At 35.6% G+C, this 13999-nt stretch overlaps 1 protein-coding gene across 6 annotated transcripts in view; it reads right to left on the bottom strand.

Moving 5' to 3' along the window:
* Kcnq5 (potassium voltage-gated channel subfamily Q member 5) overlaps window positions 1-13999 on the bottom strand; it is a 513487-nt gene that overhangs the window by 452465 nt on the left and 47023 nt on the right. The window lies entirely within an intron of this gene.

Below are 13999 nucleotides of genomic sequence, written 5' to 3' on the forward strand. Positions count from 1 at the left end.
AAGTGTTTAGAATATAAGCAGACCAGTCTCACCACTCTACAGTCCCTTCACCCTCACCAATTTGGTCTTCTGTTAATTAAAAAGTCACTTGATTGCATCAGCAATTCATACCTCACACCACCTCTCTTCCTGGATACTGGCAACCACTTATTCTCAATATGATCAGTTCAACAGACCCCTTTGTATTATGCATAGATACAAATGATTTAAGACAAAGACTAAGGGTACATGAGGAATACGCTGGGTCAAGGGGCACTGAGAAAGAGAAGGTGTACATTAGAGCCTATCGAAGGAGTCTTGAAGACTAAGACTGCACCTGCTGTGTGTGTGGCCACCGAAGGAAAGGCAGGAAAAATGGGGTAGAGGGAGGTCAGGAGGGTCCAAGTGTGGGGACAAAGGAGAAAGTTGGGCAAGACTTGTTATATAAATCTGAAGTAATCAGAGACTCTGAGTATGGTAGGGATGGAAGAAATTTTGAATATTGTCACATCCAGAAGTTGCCAGAAACAAATGCCTTCAAGGATGAGGCAGACAATGTTAGTTCATCAAAGATGTAGACTTGAAGAAGATTCTGATGCATTCCTAAAAATAATGTCATCTAAAAAATTAATATTGTTCAAGACCAAAGAACACAATTATGGAAATATTTCATTCTTTCAATGTTACAGAGAGGAGTGTTAAGCATTAATATGGTAATGTTTCTTTGCACAGTGACACTCAAGTGAGAGTCTTTTTTCTGAAGATGTGAAACCTGGGTCAGTGGATTTGTAGGTTCTCAGAAGAGGCTATCTCCTAAGGCTCAAGGAAATTCTCAGATTCTGAGGAATTCCTAGAATTTTCCATTCTCCTCTAGGGAGAGACCCTTTCATCCCCCAAAGTAACAAAGGAAAGTCTAAGGTACATCTTCAAGGGAAAATTAAAATATTGTAGAGCCATTTCAGATTTCATGAATTCTGAACTGGTTCATAAATTAATCCTATTAAATCCCACTGAAAATGGTTCACAGTTAATCCCATGAAATCTCTGTCATATTTTATGAAGTTGCACAATCATAGCATGATAATAATAATCTATCAGGATAAACTGGAAAAAACAGCTGTGAAGGTGCAAGATTATTAACAAAAAAGAGCAAAACAAGTTTATTACTTAGGGCAGATAGGCAGTGTATGAGTGTCAGCCAGCTTTCTTGTCACTGTTGCAAAATATTCAATAACCACAAATTAAGAAAAGGTTAAGTATGGCTCGTGGTTTCTGAGAGTTCAGTCCATGTTAAACTGGCTCCAAGACAAAAATAGTATGGTAGAAGGGAATAACAGAGGACAGCCATTTAACCCATAACAGCCAGGAAGAAAAGATAGCATAAATAGCCAGAAAGAGAAAAAGATAACCTCCAAAGGCACACACCTCTTCCACAAGGCCTCACCTCCTAATAGCCCATTTAGCTATAAATTCACCAGCTTATTTATTTATTGGTAAGTATAGAACCGCCACCATTCAATTGCCTTCCAAAAGGTCATCCTCTGAAGACACAAGACTTACGGGGGACATTTCAGATCTAAACCATAATGCCTCTTTCACTTAACATGCCACTTAAACCATACTGTCATCATATTGTGGGTGAAACATCTATAGCTTTAATATTAAACATCCATTTCCCATCTTTGCCTATTTCAAAATGCAAAATTTGAATCCGTGTTTGAATTCCAACTGTTACTTGTTATTATTCCAATGCAGGGAAAAGCAATTTATTCTTCAGTGCTATCGTTTTCTTGTCTGTAAAGTGGTGATAATACAACCTATTTGGGAGGTTGTGAAAAGGTAAAGTATGCATACAAAGCATCCAGCAGACAGTGATTACGCAATAAAAATCAGCTGCTGTTACCTCATCCATTGGTTGCTATTGTTGTCATAGCCATAGTTGCAGATGGCCATCATGACACAGAAATACTTGCCCTTGTTTCTCAAGCACCCCATGTTACTACATTTCTCAAATGTATGGGACATGTGTGCTACTCAGGAGACCTGTGAAAAGTACACATGGGTCACTCATATGTATCATCGTCTGTAGAAGTAGGATGTAACAAAGCCAGTTCACACTTTTTACTTAAGCGCTTCAGTACACAATTAGTAAGCAGTATTTCTAGTAGCTTCTGATTTGCAATAATGAACTGCAGACCAGTGTTCTCTCCTGTTGGCATTTGCCACACAGAGTATCAGATCACAAAAGTCACTATACTCTTCATTAAAATTTATGTTTCCTTTTCTTTTGTGAGTGATAGGAAGAGAACCAACAAAGACAATGAGCAAAGGCAGTGCTAATATATACTTTTGCTTCAATACCACTACTTATGTTATTTTTAGATTTAATGTATTATACACCAGTGGAAGAAAATAACCCTTTATATTTATATTAATGTAAAGTCTTGGTGATCTCTGGCCAATGAAATCACATGGCAAAGTAAGAAGGAGCAAAATTAAGTTGTTGAGGTATTTCAGTGAAGAAAAAATTCTCTTGGTTCTCTCTTGCCTTAAAAACAAATGGCATGAGCTTTTCTTTCTCAATTTACCTTCTTTTCACTGTGAGGACTAGTTTTCATTAATACGGTGAAGTCAAGAGTATTAATTACTGTTTTGCATTTGAAAGCAAACATGGATTGTATTCCTGTTTCTTCATTTTAGAATTTTAGTATGAATGTAAAATACTGATCCAAATATCCCTCATCTGATTAATGGATGAATGAAAGTTTGTATATCTAAAAATGAAATACTATTTACTATTAAAAAAAGAATGGACTATTGATACATGCTATGACATGGATGTACCTTGAGAACACTAAGTAAAAGAAAAGGCACAAGAAATCACACACATGGAAGAGGTGACCAAAATACACGTTTAAACATTTTAGATATTTATTACAGTAAAAGACATGTTCCCACTAATCCTTCTCAAAGTACCTCCACTCACCTCAAATATACTTATCTCTTCATTCTTGCAAGTTTCTGAAGCAGTTCTAGAAGTCCGCTTTTGTGAGAGTCTTTACAAGGTGTCATAAAAAAGTATGGTGAATGTTGCTACTAAGTGCCACCCAACAGAAAGGAGACTTGTAAAAATACTGTGGTGTGTCCTCATCCCTTATTCACCAGACACAGCACCAGGCAACTGCTGTCACTCCTTCAGAGTCAAAATGATTATGAAAGGAAAGCGATTTAGATGGATTCAGGACTTCCAGACAACCACGGCAGCACAACTAAAGACATGCAGGAAACAGGGCTTCCAGAACTGGTTCCGAAAGTGGCAAGAATAATGGGGCATGCTTAAAGCAAAGGGGCACATTTTGGGAGAGACTAATGATCATGTGTCTTTTATTCTATTAAATTTTTTTTTGCCTTTTTCTTTTTTTATCGGTTCCAGGGATCGAACTCACAACCACACAATCCCCAGCCCCTTATTAAATTTTTAAAATTTAAAATTTCCAAATATTTTTATCACACTTCATATAGTGTGATCCCATTGATATTTTTATTGAAGACCAGAATAGGAAAATACACAGAGATGGAAACTGGATTGGAGACAGGCTGGTGTCGTGGTGGAAGGGGATGGCGAGTGAAGGCTTACAAACCTTGGGGCTTTGATTTGGAGTGCTAAGATATACTGAAATTATACACTTGTTGTTTGTTTAATCCTGTGAATACATTAAAATTCATGGAACTGTATGAATGTGAATTATACCTCAATTTTCTAACTAGAAAGTTCTTTTCTGTCATCATCATCATTTCCCCAAATAAACATTCCCCATGAGCTTACCTTGTTGGCTTCAGTGAATTTCTGAGTGACATTACATTAGCAAAACAAGTTTTAAAATCTCTGTATGTAAATCTCAGCTTATTTTCCACAGTCTTATAAACAAAATTTCCTGCCAATTTTAAATTTTAAAGAAAAAAATGGCTCTGGATAATTCTTTTATTTTATCAGCTTTTCTAATAGGATAAAAAAAATCCTTTTTCTTGTTTGTCTTTGTTTTTAGAACAAAGTGGAGGCAAAATGGGATTAAGAAAGAATTATATTGTGTGTCTTTTGAAACTAGCAGATCAAATATAGATCATACCCCAAGTAGGAAAGAAATCATTGCTTAACTGATCACATTACTCGGAATACCTTGGAAATTAAGTGTTATCCCAAATATATTTTAAACACTTATTACAGCATCATACACATTTTTTAAAAATGCCAAGTTTTATATTTTAGTGTTCTAGTAACTAATGCAGTGAAAATTTCCTGAGAAACCAAAAGAATAATGTAATTTTTGTTTAAAAATGCACATACACATATGAACAATGTTACTTTATTTTTTAACATGCATTTGGAAATGCCATTAATGTAAGGTTGTATTTAATAACTGAATAATAATGCATAGCAACAGGGTAGTTAGGAGCACAAACCCTGGACTCAGCCAGTCTGACTCAAATCCTGATTCCCTATTTAGAACCCTGAGGAAGTTTCTTGATCTCGCTAGTGCTCAAATTCTCCATATTTAAAATGAAGATTGTAACAATTAATTATGATAATGCACTTGAAGTGATACAGGCCACATGACAAACTGAAAAATCAACACATCATCTTTTTTAAAGCATTGCTTAATCCTCTGTTGTAAGACTGTGTCTTATTCCAGTGACATTTAGATGGAGTACATGGATTTCATCTAGAGAAGCAAAGTCACAAATCAATTCAGCACTTTCAAGAGACAATTTTTTTTTGTTTTTCTCCAAAAAAATTCAAATTATAATACCAAGAAGCTATTCACCCTTTTTGCTAATAGGTCTCCAACCACAAGTTCCTAAAATGTCTTTTTTTCCATAAACAAAGCCAAACATAATATCTTGTTCATCTGATTATAAGCAAAATAGCTGCTATCTAAGCACTGCTGCATCACAGACAATAATGGCAGTAATTGCTAGCCACTAAGGAAAAAAAATCACCTATAAAAGACATGTGGCATCCATCAGTGTAATGAAAAATGAAGAGGCAAACAAGCCTGCTCTTTCAACTACGTGCTGATATTTGATTTATAGCTCTGTAACATTACATTTATTCTACAAGTACCTTTCAGGCACTAACTATGTTTTGAACATAGAAACTGCACAGGATAAATGTATCATGTAACTGAATGCCCAAATATTGTGTTAGGGATCACATATATAAACTAAGGTTAAACTTTGCCTTACCTAAGCCTTAAATCTTCTGAGACGTACTGTGTTTAGAACTGAAAATAGCAGGTTGTTCAATTATAAGTTTTAGCAAAGGTAAAGTTTATCATCAAGTAAAAGGTGAATGCCAAATACCCTTATTATCTGTGAATAAGCAAGGATCACATTTCGAGATAAGCTCCAATAGTTTGAGAAGGCTCATTATAGCAAGCAGTGATAGTAACCTTAACCATAAGACCCTCGGGTCTATATCCTAATAGAAACATTCCCATTTCTGAGGTTCCGGGATCATCTGTGAACTATCCCATCGGTGCCATTCCTGGAGCTCAATTTAGCAAGAGATCTGAAACTCAGCAGCTGGAGCTTATGTTTCTGAAGGACTGCTCTGGCAAGGTTCAAGCCACTCACAAGGATTACTAACTTGTATGATAAGAGTGAGCAAGCTGATTTACCTGGCCACACACCACACACATAGCAGGGTTCAGTGGCTCCAAAGACTAGTGTGACTGACTGTGCATCTGATACTGCAAACCAGGTTTTGCCTGACCTCCTGTTAGGGAAACAAAGTGAACCGAGTCCAGTTACTGAACTCATTTGATTTGATAGCCAAGGAGATAATCCTTGAAATTCAAAGCGTGTTACAGAAATCAGACACAAACACACACTACAGTTACACACTACAAACACATCATACACACACACACACACACACACACACACACACCTAACAATAACAAGCTGAAAAGAAAGGTACTAACCAAATAAGCAACTGTACCCTAAAGACCAAAATATTTTGTATTATCTAAAATCACCACTTTGGATGTGAGCCAGTCAGAATCATTAACATTTGACCCTGTGCTATTCTACAGCAGGCTTTTGAAGGAAAACAAAATGAAATATCTAGACATATTGATTGCATCGCCACACAAAGAGGTTTTTAAAAATCAGAATTTTATAAAGAAGCAGAACAGAATTAGTTTAACAAGAATTATACCCAGATTTTTTTAAAATCTCAAATTAATGGGATGTAAAAATAGATACAAATAAAAGTGGTACCAGGGATCAAATTCACAACCTCGCGCTTGCAAAGCAGGGACTTATGCCACTGAGTTAAACCTCTTACCCCAATACAAATAAAAATAAGTAGGAGTACTTTTATAAAGTAATGTTGATTACAACGTAGGTCCGTAGTAGAGCACTTGCCTAGCATGCAGGAGGTCCTGAGGTTCATTCTCTGAACCCCACTTTCAAAAAGAAAAGTTGGTCAATTAATGTCACAACTAAAATATAAAGAAATAAGTAATATATTTTACCAGATTTTTTTTCTTATCATTTTCAGGCAGAAATTTTATATTTTTTTCTTAATTTAGAAAACTTGATACCATTTCTCCAAAAATTCACTTAGACAACAAGATGCTTCTCACAGCCCATCCGTACAATAGAATACTCTGGTCCTCTTGACCATCTCTGGTCAATTTTGACTCAGTAAAATTGAGTTTATATTGGATTGAAGTATTTTATGGCAAGATTTTCATTTTATTATTTTATAACAACAACAAAACAATATTTGAACAATCAAAAAAAAAAGAGAGATACAATTTTCCATTCTTCAGAGTAGACTGAATTCCTACACACTTCTGCCCCAAGTTCACATGCTCAGAAGTGATTTTTGTGTTCCAAATAAAAGTGCAGAAAAACTGGCCCTTTTCATGGACTGTTACATTGGACATAGAGCAGATCAAGATGGATTTACTGACTCACACTAACAACCTGGAAAGTCAGAAGGTCTTGCTAAGAGTTAATGAAATTAGAGCCTATGATAATAGCTTCAAAGATATAATTCTGTGAATCTACTTAAACAATTAAATAAGAAAAATGCACTATTTCAAAACGATTGACAGGCTAAGACTGGCTATATGTTAGAACAAAGAAAAGACCATCCTGCTAAAGCCAGTTAAAATATCCAGTTATTACTCTTTCAATTCCAGAATAGGTACATTTTCTTTTTTTTTAATTTTATTTAAAAGGAAAAAGAGAAAAAAAAAACAAAATAAAACAAAGCGGTGTAAGGGTACAAGTAATACAGAACTACAAAAAAACAAAAAACAACAGTAAGAAATCACCAGTTAAAGATTACACATTATCGTCTTAGAGATAGTTGCTCAAGTCACAGTATCAAAACATACAAAGTGAACATTCAGAGAGACTGCAAACAGTTGTGTTCAATGATCCAACCAAAAACATTAATATGGTCAGCTATTTAACACGCCTAAGCACACTTGCAGTTGTATTCTTTAGAGCACTTTTTTTCCCTCTCTTTTTTACAACAAAATTTACACATTTTGGGTTTTATTACTCCTTAGTTCTTATTGCTTTTTTTCTTTTTTTGGAAGAGAATAAAGTCAAATATGGCAAAACAAAGCTGTTAGTCAAAACCAAGGATAGACATAGTACATGATGTAAGAACAGAGTACAAGGTTATCAACAATGGTTACCGTAATGTCTCCTGTTTCCTTAAAAAGAATTGTCTATCTCATTAGGTATTATAAAGTTGAACAAAACAGTATAGAACAAGACCAATAAAACTTAAACATTGTAAACATTACAGGACTTCCAAAGAAGACAATAGTCAAACCAGAATAGGCATCTTAGTGAATCTTATTGCCTTCAAAGTAGTTGCCTATACCCCCAAACTTGATACTATCATACAGAATGGAATAGAATCTAATCAGTCAAAACAAGATAGTGGGAGCATTACAGGATTTCAAAACAAGTTAATAGGAAATCAAAAAAAAGTTACTATAATATATCCTGCTAATTTTTTAAATTGTTCCCCTTAATTAAAAAAAAACATAAAAAATAACTAAATAATTTTTGTAAGAATAAGGGAGAGATTGAGATAAAAGAGGACATAACAACATAACAATATAGGTCAAAGCATGACTGTTTCAGCAACCTAGTGCTTTACCACCAAATAACCCGATTTAAATAGTAGTTACTGTAGTGTCTTTTTCCTTGAAATATTTGAATATAACTTCATATACTATAGCTTCAAATATTTCCATATCAAGAAGCCCAGAATAAAGGTACATTTTCCTAAGCCACTGTTTTCATCACATAAGATCACTGGAACACCCTTCTAAAAATTACTGGTCCACAGTTTCAGGAACACCAAGTTTGAATGCTTCACTTACAAGAACTCAGAGTGAAGTAGGGAGATGAAACCATAAAGGCAGAGTTTCCCTGGGGGTCATTCTGGAAAACGGTAACAGATACACCTTCAGGACAAGAAAGGCAAGGCAAGGTCATAACAATGGCTGACTTTAGGCTATACTACAAAGCTACAGTGATTAAAGAAAAAAAGACTTGCAAATCAGAGGAAGCGAAGAGAAGATACAGAAACAACTTCAGGTACACTCAGGTACCTTATCTTTGACTATGGGGCCAAATCCCTTCACTGGAAGAAAGAGACTTTCTTTAATAAATGGCACTTGGAAAACTAGCTTTCCATAGGCCAAAGAGTGAGTAAACCTAGACCTGTATTTCTCACCATGCACTAAACTAAAATCAAAGTGGATCTAATATTTATATGTAAAAACAGAAAAATAATCCACTGGAAAATAGAATAAGTAAAACTCTTGAAAACATAGGTGTGGGCAAAGATTTTATGATCAAAACCCCAAATGCACAGGAAATAAGACAAAGAACCAACTGGAATGACATCACATTAAAAAGCTTGTACAAGCAAAAGAAATCATAAACACAGTGAAGTGATAATCCACCAGAATGGGGGATAAGTTTTACCAGCTAATCCTCAGAAAAAGAACTAGCATCTAGAATATACAAAGAACTAAAAAAAAAAAAAAAAAAAAAAAAAAGAACCCAGAGTTCCTTCAAATTTAAAGACCCAGTCATTACAAGAGTGAGCACCTGAAATGAACAGACACTTCTCAGATGAAACAGTAAAAACAGCAAATAAATATGTGAAAAGTATTCAACATCACTGGTCATTCAAGAAATGCAAATTAAAACAGCTATGATTCTATCTCACTCCAGTAAGAATGGCTAACATCAAGAGATCAACCAAAAACAAATGCTGGCAAGGCTATGGGAGAAAAGGCACCCTTCTCTACTGTACCTAAGAATGTAAATTGATACAGCCACTCTGGAAGCCAGTACGGAGATTAAAAGCTAACACTTAGGGGTTCCATTTGATCCAGCTGCTCTTCTGCTAGGTATCTCCCCAAAAGAAAAGCATCAAACCACAGTGATATATCCATTCTCATTTTTATAACAGCACAATTTATAATAGCTAACTCTTTGAAAGAGCCCATCTGCTCATTGACAATGTGGTATTTATATACAGTGGAGTACTACTCTCCAATAAAGAAGAATAAGCAAGCCATTTTGGATAAATGGATGAATGTTGCAACCATAATCCTAAGTGAAACAACTTGGACACTGAAGTTTAAATATTGCATTGTCTGTCTTATATAAGAAACCTAAAAAGTAAATAAGGAGTATAAAGGAAGACAGATATCAAGAAGCAGGAAAAACATGTTCAAATGGCAAGAGAAACAAGGGAGGCAAAGGGGGAAGAGAAGAAAGGGAGTAGTATGAAAAGACAATGGAAAATGAAGCTTTTCTAAATGGAGAGGACAAGGAGGGTTGAAGGGAAGGAAGGGTATTGGGGGAAAATGAAGAATTAAAATGTATCATATGCAAATTCTTTATGATGAATGTGATCATTATGTATCAACATGTACTAACTTTAAAAATTAAAGAAAAAGAAAAATACATGCATACCCACTCAGAAAGCTGACATGAGAAGCACTCCAAGAAAGTCCACAGCCATTATCTCACTGGCAGTTCCCACTGGTGTCACCCAGTCACCCAGTCCTCAGCACTAGTGGTTAATCTTGGCTGACTGCTATTTGTCTGAGCAACAGGACCACAGACCTCAGTGCTAGAATTGGAAATTGAAATCAGTGGCATATAATCAGACATCTGCTTTCTACAATAGGATTGTAAAGCATGACATTTTGATTTAAATATTACGCCAATTCCAAGATAACATCATTTAGACTGTTTTACCCATCTTCCCTGGGAATTAGACATTTATTAACAAGTCAACAATTTTACAAATTTTTGGAAAGCTCTTGAATAGAAAGTATAAGTAATTCAATAATTTAACAAGTTCATGTCTAAGCCTTATGTGTTTGCTCAAGTCCTTAAGACTATTTTGGACACTCAGTTTTGAGAATCAAGTGGTCCCTGAATACAATATAAAATGTATCCTGGGAAATATAAACAAAAGAGTGTTTTTGTTCTGTTTTGTTTGCTTCAGAAAGACCTGAGCAAAGCAAAAACATAAAAAAATACTGTAAGACTGACTGACAGTTATAATAAAAAAAATCTAAAAGGTGCAATTAGCAAAGAACTTTCTACAAGGCAATCTTCATGCAATAATTGCATTACTGACCACAAAAGATTAGTGTGAAGTCTGATCAAGAATTTATGGTGGATGTTCAAATTTTAAAAGTCATTTGTGTAAAAGACATATTATCAATAATTTTCTCCAAAACAGTCCCTATTGCTTCTAAACACACATCATGCTTGCCACTTTCTGAAGCAGTTCTGGAAATCCTCTTTCCTGAGTGACTCTAATTGTGCTGTCGTGCCTGTCTTGATATTCCAAATGCACTCAAAACATTTACTTTCCATTGGTTATTTTGATATTGAGGGTGAGCCAGAAGTCCCATGCTGCAAAATCTGATGAATGAAGTGGATAAAAGCACATCATGTTTTTATGAGCCTGCCTTTCTGTAGAACAGCACTCAGCACCAGCTTTCATGTTTCTGATCACACCTTTTAAAGACACACATGAAAAAAGTTGCCTAATCAAGTGGCAAAAATGATGAGATGTGTTTGAAACAAAGAGAACTATTTTAAGAAAGTTTGATGGGAATATGTCGTTTACAGTAACAAAGTTTTAAAATGTATATATTCACTGGATATATTGATAATGCACAGCACCTATGTGGTTGTGTTCACTCACATCTTCACTGAACAATAAAACATAGAACTATTCTAGGAAACAACATCAAAGTCAGGCAATTTCAATCTCTTTTTAGGTTATCAAAAGACAATGTATCACATCTACTTCCAAGCTTCTTAAAATTTTCCACTAAGCATGTCTTCAAACCATTCTTTAAAACAACTAGGTAAGACACTTATTATTCAGGTTTTGAAAAAATAAGACATAGTTTCTTCTGAAAAACAAAAAATACTGGATGAATATTAAATAGAGATGAATAGATGGACAGATGGATGTACTGATAAATGCATACACACACATGCACCTACACATATAGGTCAGTAATGTATATAGAGATAATAGTTGGATAGATATAGACAGATTTTTCCCCTCATTTCCAGAAAGGATCAGTAGTGACATCTTATTCAGTATAGCTTTAATCATTAAACTGGCTTAGAAATAACAGTTTATATGATAATCCTTCATTAGAGTCAAATCAGTAGTGAGTTAAGGCTTTTAATGTACATATTGTACTAAAACTAGTGGAAATTCTAGAAACAAAAGCTGGTTCATATTAACCTCTTGTAGCTGAAGTGGAGGCCTTCTAGTTGGAAAACTTTTGATTTGATTTAACCTCGATAAAACTACTTTGTCACTGCTATTGCAGTTTGGAAACTACTTTCCAGTATCTACTCTGGGAGCCCTCTAAAGTTAATAAACCCAAGAAATGGCATCAGATTGAAAATATGAACAGAGTAATCAACCAGCTAACTAATTTTCAAAGCAGGAGACAAAGAATAATAATGCTGATGTCTTCAGTACACTACTCAGCATCGCCTCCTCCCACAGATCATCATCACTGCTCCACGGACTCCATCCCTTGAAGGAGCTCCTTCTTTTCTGCCCTGTCTCTGTCCTGCCTCTCTTGCTTTCTTTTCTATCTCTTGGAAAGAAGCATACTGTACTTTTTACCATTACTCGTTTTTAAAATTGTTTTCAATATTTTAAAAGAAAATTTGGATGCTTTATTTTAGCAAGAAAAAAATATACTCAATGTAATGTTTATTCAGGGTGTGATATTCCATTATTTCTTCTTTTTCTGTAGGTAGATAGTTGTGATCAGAAAGACTGTGACCAGGAAAACAAGCAGGAACTTTACTCACTGTCCCCAACACCACAGATCTATGTGGAAGCACAAATGGAAGGTAATGCAGGCACGGTCCAGGCAAGCCTGGCACTAACCTGCTCCCAGATCATGGGAAACCTGTCACAAAGTGGGATTCCACAACCTGCGCAGCAGTTAATCTATTTTGCAATGACTTTCACTTTCAGAAAGTTATTTTGTTTAATTATCCTAAGTAACTCAGGCTGACCTTTCCCATTCTGCTCATCATTACCAACTCTCTACTGTGCTTAAAGACAATACTGGATTACCTGTTGGCCATCTCCTCCTAATATATAATCTCTGAAGATCACCTAACCTTTCTGGAATGCTTTTCATCACTCATATCATTTTTTAAAAACTATGACACTGTTCAAGACTGTTACAGTTGATATAGGGGAATGAAACACCTAACCTACTTACTATATTGTCCAATACAAGTTCATGTTCTCTAAAATCAAAGAATTAATTTTAGAAACAATGGAGGTTAAGAGCAGAATATATTTATTGAGAGAAAGAAAGCTTCTGTCTGAGAGAGAGAAGGTCCCAAGTGGGTTTCCAAAGATTGTCTTTTTTAGGAACTTTTTTAATAGAGTAAAACCACGAGGCAAGACAGGTCCAAGGTGGAGAAAAATACAATCTCACAAGGTGGGCATCAGGTGGGACAGAACTATGGTCAACCAGTAAGATTAATTGCTCAGGTAAAATTGATTAAATTGGGAATAAATGGGGAAGCAAAGCAAGTCATGTGGCAAGAAAGCATGCTTCAGGAGCAGTGACTTCCATTAAGGGGTTGGAATGGTGACTCCTGGCTTCCTCAGGGTGATGGAAACCGATTTAGAATATCAGTTCTTAGGATGTGGGTGGATTTGTTTATCTTTTGTCTTGACGCCTGGTCTGTCTCCTCCAGTCTTAAGGTACCTGGCTTCTGCCCTGGCTCCTTAGAGAGCCTAGCCCTGGCTAACTGCTTATAATTCTTCTATCTTACTTCTAATTTACAGTTGCCTGTAACACTGTTACCTTCAAGGTTGTCATTTTCCAAGTCTGCCCAACCAGAAAATGCTAAAACCTAACAGCCAAGGAGTCACAGAAAACTATTATACTGTTATTTAAAAAAATACTAGGCTGAATTCTCATGTATATGATGCAATGTTAGTGGGCACTGTGGGATCTTTTTTGTTGTTCATCTGTTAAAAAGTTAATAGGGCCAGAGATATAGAGCAGCGGCACAAGCACCTGCCCGGCAAGCACAAGGTCCTGAGTTTAATATACGTATATTTACATATACAATAAGTTCCCATCTTATGAATGAGTTCCATTCTGGGAGAACATTCATAAATCAGTCTTTCATATCCAACAAAGTGAACCTTATACAGCACACCTGTGAAACTTTGCAACTAGAATATTTGTAAGTCAGGGACTTACTGTATTTTTCTGGTGGTGGTGGTGGTGGTGGTGATGGTGGTGGTGGTTGTGGTTGTGGTATGTGTGTGGTTGTGTGTGTGTGTGTGTGTGTGTGATCACAGACAACTATTTCCTTCCAGAGAACTGCACACTCATGTTCTCTGCCATCACAAATCAGGTGGAAAAAAAGT

Source organism: Cavia porcellus, unplaced genomic scaffold, assembly GCF_034190915.1.
Source record: "Cavia porcellus strain 051 isolate PalLab524CR breed Dunkin Hartley unplaced genomic scaffold, mCavPor4.1 scaffold_16, whole genome shotgun sequence".
NCBI lineage: Eukaryota > Metazoa > Chordata > Mammalia > Rodentia > Caviidae > Cavia > Cavia porcellus.